Genomic DNA, 15,588 nt, shown 5'->3' with positions numbered 1-15,588 from the left:
CCTGCCGCTCCGTTTTCCATAGGACTCACACTGACACGCTCATATTGTGCAGCAGGAAGGCTCGCAGCAGAGCGCTGTGACAGACGGGTTGGTAAATAATCTTAGAGGCTATACTTATGAGGTTGGATGTGCGCCACGATATGAGCCCTTTGTGTGATGGGCCTTCTGCCATTCATCACTCTTTACCTTCATTACAAGAAAGATGAGATTAGGAATATGCAGCATGAGGAATATGAAGATGACCTTGGCTGGTTTGTTTTGTTGTCGTTTCTCAATTCTGCTTCTGCGCACAAAAAGCATTTAATGAACTGCTCTCCATGAGTTTGAATCTGCATTTTCAACAATAATTTTTAGTCAGAAGTAAAGATCGTCAGCTGTAACTCTGCACCATCCTCGTCCTGTTTCTCTCCAGAGTCATTTGGATTTAATTGACAATGTGCTTCACGCCAGCATTGCATCTGTTTTATGCTCTCTCCGTTGATGATGCGTATGACAACTGTTTTAGTAGCTCAGCACGAGAAAGAGCCTCAAACAGAAAAAACGGTTATGTGAGGATTTTTATTTTCATCCATCTGAGACTCGCCATCCTGAAACCGAACCACGGTCTCTCTGAGAGCAACATTTTTTCTTCTGCAACTGGATCAGGATTTACAGACAACAACACAAGCATGAGAAGAGGTATGACAAATCTCGCCAATGTCATTGTACAGCTCAGGCGAGACTCTTTCTTCTTTTTCTTTTTAATAACAGCCTGGAGAGGGTGCCCTGACTGTCACGAATTTCATTCAGAAGAAGCCGACGCCAAGCTGAGAGAGATAATGAAAAATAAAAAGCTGATACAAATGGACAAAAAGATGTTTTGCTTTTTATGTTGATATAATTCTGCACGATACGATACAGTGGTGCAACACAGACGCTGCTCGAGCAACATTCAGCTCCGTCTGAGCTGCTGTGCAGTTTTGAGGATAATTATTTTTAGTCACCTCTGTCTCTCATTTCAGATAGTTCACCTCTTGGCCTTGTGCGTTTTCTTCTTCTTCTTCTTCTTCTTCTTCTTCTTCTTCTTCTTCTTCTTCTTCTTCTTCTTCTTCTTCTTCTTCTTCTTCTTCTTCTTCTTCTTCTTCTTCTTCTTCTTCTTCTTCTTCTTCTTCTTCTTCTTCTTCTTCTTCTTTTTCTTCTAGTATGGACTTAAGAAAAGTAAATCTCTTATACGAAACACACATAAAAATAAAAAATAAAATTAATTCTCAGATTCGTCTTGTTGACTCTAAATATTCCAGAAGAATTTCCCAACATTTATCACTAAAGCTTTTCTTTAGTACATTAATTATATTTCCCTCTCCCATCTCTCTTAGCCCATTTTTTTTAAATTTCTCTCGCTGACTCGTACCTCTGACAGAACAATAAAACATGATCCACCGTTTCTTCTTCTTCACAGAATTCACACTTTCCATTATTATGTTTTCTAATAACATAGAGGGAACTATTAAGACCGGTATTTCCATTTCTTAGTCTTGTCATAACCCTCTCCTCTTTTCTAATTAATCCACTAGATCCTGCACTCCCAACCAATGGTTTATTATTAAACAGATATCTTCCTTTGCTCCCTTTTTTCCATTCATTCTGCCATATCTTTTTGATTTCTCCCTTAATCACCACTTCAGCTTCTGACTTACTTATATTTAAATTAACAATATTTCTCCCAGTCTTCAAAGCCATTTTTGCTGCTTTATCCGCCTTCTCATTGCCATCGACTCCAACAAAAAAAAATGCCATCCGCATTCGATGGATTCTGAATAGTGATTGTAATATCTCATACAATAAATCCTCTCTGCTTCTAGAGTGGCAAAATGGCAACCTTGTTAGCAATTCACATGAGTCTGATGCAATTACCACTCTCTCTGGCCTGACATCCTCTACCCACTGTAATGTCATAACTATGGCCATCATCTCGCATGTAAACACCGATAAGTCATCACTGAGTCTTTTCCCACATTCATACTGGAATTCTGGGATTACTGCTGCTGCTGTTCTACCAGTGTTAGGGTCTTTAGATCCATCTGTATATATTTGTATATTTGTGGTAACTCCTCCTGATGTATGACTTGAAGATCTTACAGTTCCCCCCACATTCATCTCTCATCAGTTTAAGGAGGCCAAGATCCACTGCAGGCTGTAGCAGTAACCATGGAGGAACAGCTGGTGAATAAGGTTTTAGACACCACCTATTCCTTGTTCTACTTCTTCTTTTTAGGCTTCATGGCGGATGGCATCTAACAAAAGGTGTATTACCGCCACCTACTGTATTGGGATGTGGACCTGAGTTATCTATCCCTTTTAAAAAAATGTTAATGAACATCTGTCTGTCTTCTCTGTGAATGCCTGATCAATTAAGTGTACCATAAATGTTTTCTAACAATACCCTCATGGTATTCATTCTAAACCAGCCAAGGAGCCAGGTAGGGTTGAATTGATTCATCCATAGACATGGAAGGCTGACCCAGTGATTTGGTTTTGCTTGTTTCAGTTTTTCTATGTGAATCTTTCCTATTTCCTTTGTCTTCTAAGATATTAACCGCTTGGCTGTTAATCCAGTTTACCTGCTTCTGGTACTTCTGAAGAAGTTTTTGTTTGGAAAAATCCTCTTTTGAATCTGTGTGATGATTGCACAGAGGGAAATGTTCAAATCCAAATCTTCATGTTTTTATGGCTGCACAATTCTAGTCATTTGAATACAACAATTAGGGCTCTCGGAAAATTTGTGGTGGGTGCGTTCTTTAGTTTTGGAAATGGTATGGCCCAAGCCTATTACTTCTGCTGACCCGTGCGACTGCTATATCCCAGGAAAGATGTGCAGTTATGACATCAGACCAGCAGAGGACTCCTCTGAGCCTCGACTGCAATCAGCCGCTGCTCTGAAAGCTGAATTGATTCTAAAAATGATCATTTTTTCCTCGTGTGATTTTCAATACTAGAATACATGCAAGGACAGAACATGAGGACTGTTGCAATGCAAAACACGTCTGACATTTTCCTGACATGAACATTAGGCAAAGGCCAGGCTTGTGACGTAATACTGCAGAATAGCTAAATGGGCTCTCGAGAACAAGTGGCAATTACATGAGAGGTCTATTTGTACTGAGCAATCGGGTGCCGAAGATGTGGAAACTGAGGCTTTTTTTCTTTCTTTCTCCTCTTCATTTCTGCATGTTGTCGTTTAAACTGGAGCTTGTCTCATCCAATCTCAAGGTTTCATAATCACAAAACAAGTAATATTTTAATTCCCATAAAATGAATTTTCTCCTGAAATAACAGACAGAACTATCAACAGCAAACACAGCCGTCTGAAAATGCATACATTATCATTGTGTAAATAACAGACACGAATCATAGCAGTATGTTGACGGATTATCCTGACGTGACTAATTGGGTAATTTAAAGTTGTGAATATGCATGCATACATAAGTAAATTGTGATTTACAGTGTTTGATATTCTTCCTTTTGCTTACTGCATGATGACAAGACACACATTTAAAATAGATTGACAATACTAAATTTAAGTATGGAAGCCCATTTCTGTCCGAAGAAGAAAAAGTTTGTCAATATCAGAATTATAAAATAAAGTCAGAAATATAGTGTGACAATTTCACTCGCAGTAAAAAATGTGAGCTAAAGTCACATGAGATAAAAGTTAAATGTATGAGATAGTAAGTCATAATTTAGAGGTAGAAAGGCAATGTTATGATATCATTTCAAATGTTTTGATTTTGATCTATACTCAAAAAATACTGAGCACAATAAACCAGCAGAGGCAGCACTTCTGAAACCACTTTCCTTCTCTAGTAGAAGTCTTTGGAGCATGAAGCTACATTTAGACAAAAAAACAAAAAGTCCAAAGAGTTGAGGACTGTCATATTTACCACACAGCGTGCTGTACTGTAAGCAGCCTCATACAAGCTCATTACGTTGGTTTATCAGATGTAGCAGTCGTCAGGGCTCCTCAGGGCTCTTCCAGCTCTCTGCACAGATCAGTACAAACAACTCTTAGACAATGTGACACCGCCATTTAAGAGCCTGAATAAAGAGGGGTCTGCTGGCAAGGGTCCCAAAAAACATTAAGAAAGCTAAGCCTTTAAGCCAAATTCTGCAGCGATATTAGCTGCTTACCTTCGCACTCTTGTGCATTGGATGTAAATGACTTGCTGCTTTGACACTCGGCCTATACATAAACTTCCCGGCCCTCCTGGCTATGTGAAGGTCCTTTGCACTTACTCGCACACACATGCACACATACACCACAGGGAAACAAAAGCCTCATGTGACTAATGAAATTGCTGACAAGGTATGTTAGCAGGTCAACGGCTAAGACCCTCGACCATGTAAAGAGAGCTAGCAGGAGCTCAATTAGAAACTGACGTGTCACATCTATGGGATTCTCTCTTTTTTTTGGGGTCTCGTAATTGTTACAACTGGTGCTGTGAGAGTGAGGCAATATGGAGTTTGTCAAAATGTGATGGAGCTAGACGGTGATCAGAGGTCACAGCCGGGGGGAGAGAGAGGCCAACAGCTGAATCTCACATTCTTCACCGCAGTTGGACAGACTGCCACATCCCACCATCTGTACCTCCCCTCCCTGTGCTGTCAACACACAAAAGCGCACACGCGCACAGTGTTTTAATTTAAGGTACTGGTGGAGATATATTTAAACATTGGATAAAACCAGGCTTGCTATTTCCCTCTGTTTGCAGACTACATGCTAAGCTATGCTAGCTGTCCCCAGACACCAGCTTCATATTCAATGAGGAGATATTCAATTTTACATCTAAGTAAGAAAGCGATAACCGTCACCGTCCACCCAAGAAGAATGATAGCTTCAGTTGTTTTGACGAGTAACCGAAAACATCTGTTTGACACTCTTTCCCAAAATGTCAAACTATCCCTTTAACATCTAAATGGGTTTTCAAGAAGGCATGTTTTATATACAAATTATGCAAACTCTTTCAATTGTGAAGATTTAATTGATCATTTATTAAAACCTAGGTCAATTGTGATTCATGGACATAATTTGGTAAAATCTTAAGTTTACGTTTACTCAGTTTCACACCACAAATATACTTTTAAAAGAGGAAAAAGGGAGTAAATTAAGATGCTATTTTGAAACATATAAAGGGATCAGTACTGGAGCACTACTCTTCCAATGTGAAAACAGACAAGCAGAGTTAGGTGGTTGTGAGTGTCTATTGAGGACTTCTCTGAGGTATATAGTTGAAGTTGACACCTCTGAGACTTTACTTTTGAGATGTCAAGCCTTTGTGGTCCTTAATAAGCTACACACTTCCACCGAAGCCGAGATGGAAGCCATTCTGACTCTTTGTGTCACGCCTTGCAACAGACATCTGGAACCCTCTTCTGTTGCCCAATTTCCAATCCCATTCAAGACGGACAAAGGGGAGCAGGCGTCAGACTGTCCAAAAGTCACTCTCCATCACGTTGGGCTCTCACAGCTTGACATGGAGACAATGAGGTCTGGCCTGTACTGGAGGAGGGAGAGAGTGAAACAGAGATCATACCCCAAAGGGAGCTGTGTTTGTCCACGGCAGGAGGACGGATGCCTGGCACCAGAGGCCAGCTTGTGCAGGGAGGAGTGGGTGTGAATCAACAGCTGCTTGATAAATCAGAGTGGATGCTAAACAGCAGGATCTGGAGCTCATCGTCATCATCAGCAGCAGAGATGATGGTGACATTGGTTATGACACGGAGAAAGCGCTGATGGTCGTGCTGAGCTGTCGATGCTACTGTGCGGCGTGATTATTTATACACAATCGTCAGCACTTTAGTGTCAATTTTATTTTAAAGCTCGCACATTTGCCTTTTACTGAGAAGGAAAACACCAGATGATCTCACAGGCAAGCATGTAGAATATTAATTTTTTTTGTACTGTAACGTGATGCCATGAATGTTCACATAACAACATAATAATCATGCTTGAGACTAACTGCAAGGAAGAATACAGATCACACTGGCATACAGGTGTGTGAGGAAAAGGAAAATATGTTTGGACTGATGCATGACCAGTGTTGAAAGTTGCTAGATTATGCAAAACAAGTGTTGCGCTGTAAAAACACAAAACATATACAGGAACAATATCTTGTCGCAGCAGCCACCAAGAAGGCAATCCCAAGAAAATATAGATTCTGGTGTCTGGATAATGTTGAGAGATATATGGAAAGCTTCACACATGAAATGAGAATTCAGAAAACGTTGTAAAATGTAATGAAGGAAAAGAACACAACAAAATAATATAATGTGAATAGTGAGACATAACGAAGAGATCTATCACACTGTTTACCTCACTGATGCTACTGATGGTCTTCCTTTCGATTCAACATTATGCAAACAAACATTTAGGTTAAAGAACACCTTTTTGTCAGGACTCAGCCAGCCGGACTCCCTCCTCAGCCCGTTCACACAGTGACACCCGGTACCTCAGAGCGCGCTGCCAGGGAGCTACGGGCTTGGAGGCGGGGACAAGCCAGGGGCGCTTCAACTCACACCTGAAGCCACTCAGCTCGTCCCACGGCTGCAGCTCGTCAGCTCGTTGTATTCGGGGGGATAAAGATCAGGACTGTCTGTGTTGACGTTGCGAGTTCGTGCCATGATGTCCGTGGACTTTCCTCCTTGTGTCGTCACTGAACTTTCCCTCGTGTCTTTGCTGACTTTTTTGTGTGGAGTATTTTCTTGGATTTTTTGGGGTTTGATGTTCGATCACCCGTGGACTAAGGGGACACTTTGAGTTTTTTGTGTTTCTTTTCTAAGTGACTTGTTGTGCTCAATAAACTACGCCGTGTGTTCGGCTAGAACTAAACCTTGCTGTTGTCGTGCGCTTGGGGTCAGAGACAAACCATAACAGTACGAACTCGCCATGACGACCCCAGCCGACACAGAGAGTGGATTGTCCAGCTCTGTTCAGGTTGCCCTTAGTAGGCAGCTGCATCTGACCAACACCCACTCTCACCAGCTGGAGGCGGCCTCCATTGCCGTGCAGAACCTCCAAGCCCAGGTCCAGCCGCTCCACGCTTCTGTGGAGATCCTGACTCGTCAGCAGGCGGCATCGGCAGACCAACAAGCCGAGATCCTGCTACAGCTGCGGGCGTTGACGATGGCCCTCACCACCCAGCCGCTGAACCAGCCTGTGAACCCGCCCCCTGTGTATCCCTCTCCGGTTAACCCTGCGGTTTCCAACCCAGTACCACGGGAGCCTAGCCTCTCCAGCCCCCGACCGTTCGAGGGTGATTTTGAGACTTGTGCCACCTTCATCATGCAGTGTGAGTTGGTTTTCGCTCACCAGCCTAGCAGGTTCACCTCTGACACCGCTCGAGTCGCGTATGTGATTAACCTGCTCGCCGGCCGGGCAGCCCAGTGGGCTACCGCTTCCTGGGCCATGGGTGCCAGCTTCTGTCTCTCCTATAGGGAGTTTGTGGCAGAGCTACGTAAGGTGTTCCATCATCCAGCCAGTGGTCAGGACCCCGGTGCCCGGTTGAGCAGTATCCAACAGGGTGGTGGCAGAGTGGCGGACTACTCGGTGGAGTTCAGGTTGGCCGCTGCGGAGAGTGGGTGGAACGATCCTGCGCTTCGGGTCACCTTCCGGAGGGGGCTCAGCGAGGCGGTGAGAGACCAGCTAGCCACACGGGAGGAGTCCTCTTCCCTTGATGACCTCATCAACCTCGCCATCCGCATCGATGGACGCCTCTGTGAGAGGAGGCGGGAGCGAGTCCTCCGGGGATCCCTTCCCACCCCCCACAGACCCAGCACACAGGAGAGGACCCTCGCCGTAGCTCAACCTACTCCCCCTACTCCCGTCCTGCCCTCATCACAGACGACGACTGGCGAGGAACCCATGCAGCTGGGACGCATGCGCCTTAGCCCAACCGAACGGGAGGCCCGATTCAGGGCAGGCCTGTGTCTCTACTGTGGCCAGAAGGGACATCGCATCAGCGGCTGCCCCACCCGGCCAAAAGATTAGGCTCACCAGGACCTCGGGAGATCCTAGTGAGTCACCTTTCCTGTTCCCGTAGTCCTGCACCACTGAGCCGGCGGATTAGCGTCACCCTGGCCTGGGCGGATCAGCGGATTACAGTGGGGGCCCTCCTCGATTCTGGGGCGGATGAGTGTTTCCTGGACTCGGAGTTCGCTGCCCAGGCTAACATCCCGCTAGAAGCACTGGAGGAGCCCGTAGAGGCCTTTGCACTGGACAACCGCCATCTGGCCCGCATCACCCAGAGCACCCGTCCCATCTCCCTCACTGTGGCGGGAAACCATGTGGAGAACCGCAAGTTCTACCTGATCCAGTCCCCACTGGCCCCTGTGATCCTAGGGCACCCCTGGTTTGTACAGCATGAGCCACACATTGCCTGGTCCTCTGGGATGATACTGGAATGGAGTTCCTCCTGCCACGCCCAGTGTCTACAGGCAGCCCCCAGCCCGTTACCCCGACCAATCCCCAGTGTCCCTCCCCCGGACGTTTCCTCTATTCCTCCGGAGTACCACGATCTGGGAGAGGTTTTCAGCAAGACCCGGGCTCAGTCGCTCCCTCCACATAGGCCGTACGACTGTGCAATTGACCTCCGCCCTGGGGCTTCCCTTCCCAGCAGTCGGCTGTACAGCCTGTCTATTCCGGAGAAGGCTTCGATGGACGAGTACATATCGGAGTCAGTGGCAGCAGGGCTCATTCGGCCGTCGTCCTCCCCGGTGGCAGCGGGCTTCTTCTTCGTGAAGAAGAAGGATGGGGGCCTCCGACCCTGTATTGACTATCGCCAACTGAACGACATAACGGTCAAGAACAAGTACCCCCTCCCCCTCATGAGTTCCACCCTTGAGCCCCTCACCCAGGCTACCATCTTCACCAAGCTGGATCTCCGGAGTGCCTACCACCTGGTTCGAATCAGGAAGGGGGACGAGTGGAAGACCGCCTTCAAGACACCCCGAGGTCACTACGAGTACCGGGTAATGCCTTACCAACGCCCCGGCGGTATTCCAGGCGCTCATGAACGACGTGCTCCGCGACATGCTGGACGAGTTTGTGGTCGTTTACCTCGACGACATCCTGGTCTTCTCCAGGACCCTCGAGGATCATGTCCAGCACGTCCGCCGGGTGCTCAAGCGTCTCCTCCTTAACCGGCTCTTCGTCAAGGCTGAGAAGTGCCGATTCCACTCAACCTCTGTCGACTACTTGGGCTTCGTTGTGGAGAAGGGTCAGACTCGGGCCGACCCCCGCAAGATCCAGGCTGTGGTGGACTGGCCGAACCCCACGTCGCGAAAGGAGTTGCAGAGCTTCCTCGGGTTTGCCAACTTCTACCGGAGGTTCATCCGGAACTACAGTGTCGTGGCGGAACCTCTCACCAGGCTGACCTCTCCCTCCCAGCCGTTCATCTGGTCCCCAGCTACCGATGCCGCGTTTCTGGCTCTCAAGAGGAGGTTCACCAGCGCCCCAGTTCTACTCCATCCCGACCCTAAGAGGCAGTTCATTGTGGAGGTGGATGCCTCGGACACCGGCTTGGGGGCGGTTCTTTCCCAACGAGCCGTGGCGGATCAGAAGGTTCATCCCTGTGCGTTCTTCTCTCGCCGGTTCCTTCCTGCTGAGGAGAACTACGACATCGGGAACCGGGAGTTGCTGGCAGTGGTAGCTGCTCTGGGGGAGTGGCGCCATTGGCTGGAGGGGGCTGAGCAGCCGTTCACCATCTGGACGGATCATAAGAACTTGACTTTCATCCGGGCGACCAAGCGTCTCAATGGTCGACAGGCTCGGTGGGCCGGCTTCCTCAGTCGGTTCGATTTTTCTCTGACCTATCGTCCCGGTTCCCGCAACATTAAGGCGGATGCCCTGTCCCGACTACACCAAGGGAGGAGCCTGACTGCTGAGGAGTCAGTTCCCATCATCCCCAAGGGCAAGGTGGTTGGCATGGTGGCCTGGGGCATCGAGACAGTCGTGAGACAGGCGTTGCGCTCCCATCCTGCTCCGAGTGGCGTGCCCCCACGCCGTCTGTTCGTTCCGGAGTCGGTCAGGTCCCGGGTGCTTCAGTGGGGACATGCTAGCCAGTTTGCCTGCCATCCTGGCGTCCACCGCACCTTCACCTTTCTGGCTCGCCGTTTCTGGTGGCCTACTATGAGGAACGAGGTAAAGGACTTTGTACTGGCCTGCCCCGTTTGTGCCCGCAGCAAGGCCTCTCACCGGGCTCCCGCAGGGCTACTGCAGCCCCTTCCAGTTCCTAGCCGTCCCTGGTCCCACGTGGCATTGGACTTTGTGTCTGGACTTCCGCCCTCCCAGGGGAAGACGGTGATACTAACGGTAGTGGACCGTTTCAGTAAAGGGGTGCACCTGGTGGCCCTCCCTAAACTCCCTTCGGCGTTGGAGACGGCGGACCTCCTGACGAGCCACGTGTTCCGGCTTCATGGTCTCCCCCAGGACGTCGTCTCGGACAGAGGACCCCAGTTCATCTCCCAGGTATGGCGAGCATTTTACAAGGGGTTGGGCGCCTCTGTCAGTCTTTCCTCTGGTTATCACCCACAGACAAACGGACAGACTGAGAGGATGAACCAGAGCGTGGAGTCTGCGCTCCGTTGTGTGGCAGCCAGGAGACCATCCTCCTGGAGTCGGTTCCTCCCCTGGGTCGAGTACGCCATCAACTCCCTGGTCAGCTCCGCCACCGGCCTCTCCCCCTTCGAGGCGTCTCTGGGTTACCAGCCGCCGCTCTTTCCTGCTCAGCAGTCGGAAGTGGCAGTTCCCTCCGTGCAGACCCATCTGAACAGGTGTCGTCATATCTGGGAGGTCACCAGAGCCGCCTTACTCCGAGCGGCTGAACGTGGCAGCCGAGGAGCCAACCGTCGCCGGAACCCAGCGCCCGCATACCAACTGGGGCAGAAGGTTTGGCTGTCCTCCAAGGATCTTCCCCTGCAGTCAACCGCTAAGAAGCTGGATCCCCGGTTCGTTGGACCCTTTGAGATCACAAGGGTGCTCAGTCCTGCAGCGGTGAGGCTGAGACTTCCAACCTCCATGAGGATCCATCCAGTGTTCCATGTGTCGAGAATTAAACCTGTCTCCCACAGTCCCCTGATGCCTCCTGCCCCAGTTCCACCTCCCCCTAAGATCGTAGATGGGCACCCTCAGTGGAAGGTTCGCCGACTGATGGATGTTCGCCGACGAGGACGTGGGTACCAGTTTCTGGTGGACTGGGTGGGCTATGGTCCGGAGGAACGAAGCTGGGTGTCCCGCCAGCTCATCATGGACCCAGGACTGTTGACTGACTTTTATCAGGCCCATCCCGAGAAGCCTGGCAAGTCGCCAGGTGGCTCCCGTAGAGGGGGGGGTATTGTCAGGACTCAGCCAGCCGGACTCCCTCCTCAGCCCGTTCACACAGTGACACCCGGTACCTCAGAGCGCGCTGCCAGGGAGCTACGGGCTTGGAGGCGGGGACAAGCCAGGGGCGCTTCAACTCACACCTGAAGCCACTCAGCTCGTCCCACGGCTGCAGCTCGTCAGCTCGTTGTATTCGGGGGGGATAAAGATCAGGACTGTCTGTGTTGACGTTGCGAGTTCGTGCCATGATGTCCGTGGACTTTCCTCCTTGTGTCGTCACTGAACTTTCCCTCGTGTCTTTGCTGACTTTTTTGTGTGGAGTATTTTCTTGGATTTTTTGGGGTTTGATGTTCGATCACCCGTGGACTAAGGGGACACTTTGAGTTTTTTGTGTTTCTTTTCTAAGTGACTTGTTGTGCTCAATAAACTACGCCGTGTGTTCGGCTAGAACTAAACCTTGCTGTTGTCGTGCGCTTGGGGTCAGAGACAAACCATAACACTTTTCTTTATTTGAAAACTTAAACCCAACATTTAACCTCTAAATCAGTGGTTTCTCAACCTTTTCTTGCCTCCCAACGTGTGACCCCTTGTCACAGTTTATAGTTTTCAGGCTAAAAAACATTCAGTATTCAAACCATTAAGGTAAAGAATGGCCGTAAAACCAAGATAAAATAATATCGAGAATATCGGTAACCTTTTTGTTAATGGCTGAGCTGGAAGCTAACAGGTGCTAACAGACTCTCATCACTGTCACTACCGGCTAACGGTGCTGTAAGCTACCAGCTCAGCTGTCCATGATAAGTGCTGCGCGGTGGCTAAATGCTATGAACTGTGGTATTTAACACCTTTACAGTCCCAATGAAATGGCAGTTAGAGCATCTTAAGCTTCTGTCCAGTGAGAATTGCCGGGTGAAACTTATCATGTGGGCGGTGTTTAGTCAAATCACCGCTGAAACATGGACGGCTAATCCCTTGTTGCCTAAAAGTTGCAGGTTGATAAATTACCGGATGTCATATTATTGTTTACATAAGCACACATCATTATGTAGATTTACAGGAAGAAAAGATTCTTGGATTTTCATTTCCCAAACAAAATCTGTAATGTGTGTGTGTGTGTGCAATATGACCAGGGATGTGATTTTAAATGTTTTAAATATCTATATATTTCCAAAATATTTAATTTCATCTTGACTTTAAGGACGTTTTGCTTTAATGTTTGTACAAATACAATTTCCCAAACCCTAAACCATGAAATCTCTCCTATTCACGATACATCTAAACCCCATGAAGGGCTCATCTGACCGCCCATAACTTCAATAATAACCCTGACCCCGTTGTAACTCTCAGATCTCATTCCACTGTGAGGGCTTTTTCCTCATTTAGCTCGAGATTTGCCACACGCATAGTCACACGCACGCGCGCGCGCGCACACACACTGTCTCTTTAAAACACTCACCCCTGGAGGTTGGCGTGGTTTTGTAGCGGAGAGCAGGCAGTGCGGACGCAGCTCAGCTCGGCACGTGCAGCGCTTCATTTTCGCTCAAACTGAAGCCGCAACCTGCAACCGCCCGGCTCCGAGCAGATAGAGGGAGAGAGGGGGTTATTTTATTTATGACCGGGCTAAATATAGTTATCGCTCTCTTTTTGTGTGTTTTCTGCAGCAGCAGGGCATCTTGGAAGGAAGTCGGTGTGCGTGTGTTTGTGTGTGTGATCATGCGGGGATGAAGAATTGCTGCTGCTGAGTTGTGTTATTTGGTTTCTCCAGGGCGGTGCTGCTGCTGTCATGGCTCTCTGGGAGTGACATGAAAGTTTTTTTGGGGGGGATGATTTTACCTGCTTGAATATTCCAGTCGAGAATCAGACTCATTAGACGCTGCAGTCTTCCCTGGTTGTGGTATTTTTTCTGACTAGAGGTTTGATTTAATTGATAGTGGACTGTCAAGAGGCTGCAGACTCGGGAGAGTGTGGAGATGAACTTTGAAAATCTACTTATTGTGACTGTCTCATTCATCTCCATCGCATCAGGTAAGATATTATGTATTTTAATGGTTTGTTGAATAGTAGAGTGGATATGTTATACGTGCATTTATTTGTAATATTTAAATGCCAAGAAGATGCACATTTTCCCTGATTGGCCCCCTGATCACCGAGGTGGTCACACTGGGAGACCATTAGGCAGCTGGAGAGGTCAAAGGAGGCTCATCTGTCGTCAAAGTGAAACCATTTAGCTGTCACTTTTAGTTCAGCTGTGAGCACATCAACTTTCAGGGACAGTGTCATAGGCTGACAAGCCTCCACCTCCCCCCAAAATTGGTTTTGAGGATGCACACATATGATTATAAAATGCTTTTAAAAGCTCATTTTGATTACCTTTAGAGAAAGAGATTATATTTTTTAACCATTGCTCTGATAACAGATTACATTTCTGAGCCTTCATCTAAACCCCAAATAAAAGCAGGGCTCAGAAAACAATTTATGAGAGTGCAGATGTTTTTTTCAATCTCAGAGTAGTTGATGCAACTCTTGACAGTTTGTTGTGTATTAAAGGTCTGAATGGCAGACATCTTCCCTGCTATACTGTATAACGTTAGAGCCCCACTGATGCAGTATTTTTTAAACCAACACGTATATTGATATATTTGAGAAGAAATCTGAAAACAATATATCGGCTTGTATTCATTGATTAACGCACCAACAAAGGCAGTAAAGACAATTGTCTTTTCAAATGTTCTACAAGGATGGAAGTGCACTGAGCGCGGTTGTTCAGCCTCAAAGATACATGTGGTGATAATGCAAGAAAACACCACATGGCACATTTACATTTGTTTGATTTTAACCTGCAATACTGATTTTTGTAAGTCCAATATTCACTCTATTTTAGTTTATTTTGGTCTTGTAAAAGTTCAGAGAATCTCGAGCTACCTGGTGCTTGGAAGAAGAAGCTCCGAAGCCAGAGATATATAATAATCATTATTTAATCATAACAAACAAGAGTCATCTGTATACATACAGTCCAGGTCACGTGGTTTCGCTTCCACAGTCTCCTGGCATAGCCAACAGTTTCTGTCTGGCGTCACCACGTAAGAGACCAAAATCGCGTCTCACAATTAGTTTTATTCGCAGTCCATTCGCTGAGCTAAGCTCCCATTGGTTAGTGGAGGTATTCATGCAAATACCTTTCAGAGACACAGCATGCTACGCTGACCAGAGAATAAGACATAAGGTTCACACCTGAGAATAGTTCCATTGGCCACTTCAAAGAATGCCTCAAATCGATAAACTAGCGGGATCAAAGTTCACACTTCCGGTCAAGGACAGGAAGTTCCTCTTCAGAATAAAACCCTATTATCTTGCCTTCAGAATAAAAGCAACATCTCAGGTTTCAATCGGCATCCCTTTAACTACTGTCTAAACAATAAAACAACATTCATTCTCATGCATCATACAATTAATCATTACATTTGTCATCAACAAACAGAATAATAAAACAGTGATCCTCTCTTATGCTTCATAATACATTCCTCAATATTCCTCAAATTAATTATCATAACTTTCTTTATGTATTAATTTAAAACATAACCTCTCTTATCTACATGTGCACGTGTATATAAAATCCACTACAACTCAACAGTCTCCACCAACTCCTGAGGGGAAGTATCTCTTTTTAGCTACTAAATGCTATTATTATGTTTACCAGCTATAGTCGTTAAATCTGCCTTCCTGCTGAGCAGGTAGTGAGTAAACTGTGTTTCTAAATTACCTTAAATAAATATAATTTCAGTACTGCAATTTGTTATTTATCAGGCTAACATATACCAATATGTCTGAAATAAGATATAACAGGTGATGTGTCAGTGTAGCTCTATTCTACATCTTCTTCAGTGATACTATAAATCCTCTCGCCACTCGCTCTGATTTATTATTATAAACCGGGGGATACCTCTCAACATTAAAAGCACTTTTCAACACCCACACCATCTGCCTACATCCATTAATGTGGAGTGGGTATTTTCTCTCATTCCCACCTCCTATTATACTGCACATACCCATAGGGTGATGTGTATATTGATAAAATACTTGAGAGAAGAGGATTCAAACAGGCTTCATGACCTCCCTGTTTTGTGATAAATACCACACTGGTAGATTTCTTTCCCTTGTTTATATTAAAAGGAATGTGAGTTATAGCGAGATATGTTTGGCTTGTACTACTTCAGCCAATAACTTCTTCTTCTCTG

Source organism: Cyclopterus lumpus, chromosome 13 (assembly GCF_009769545.1).
Source record: "Cyclopterus lumpus isolate fCycLum1 chromosome 13, fCycLum1.pri, whole genome shotgun sequence".
Taxonomy (NCBI): Eukaryota; Metazoa; Chordata; class Actinopteri; order Perciformes; family Cyclopteridae; genus Cyclopterus; species Cyclopterus lumpus.
This window is presented reverse-complemented; position numbering follows the sequence as displayed.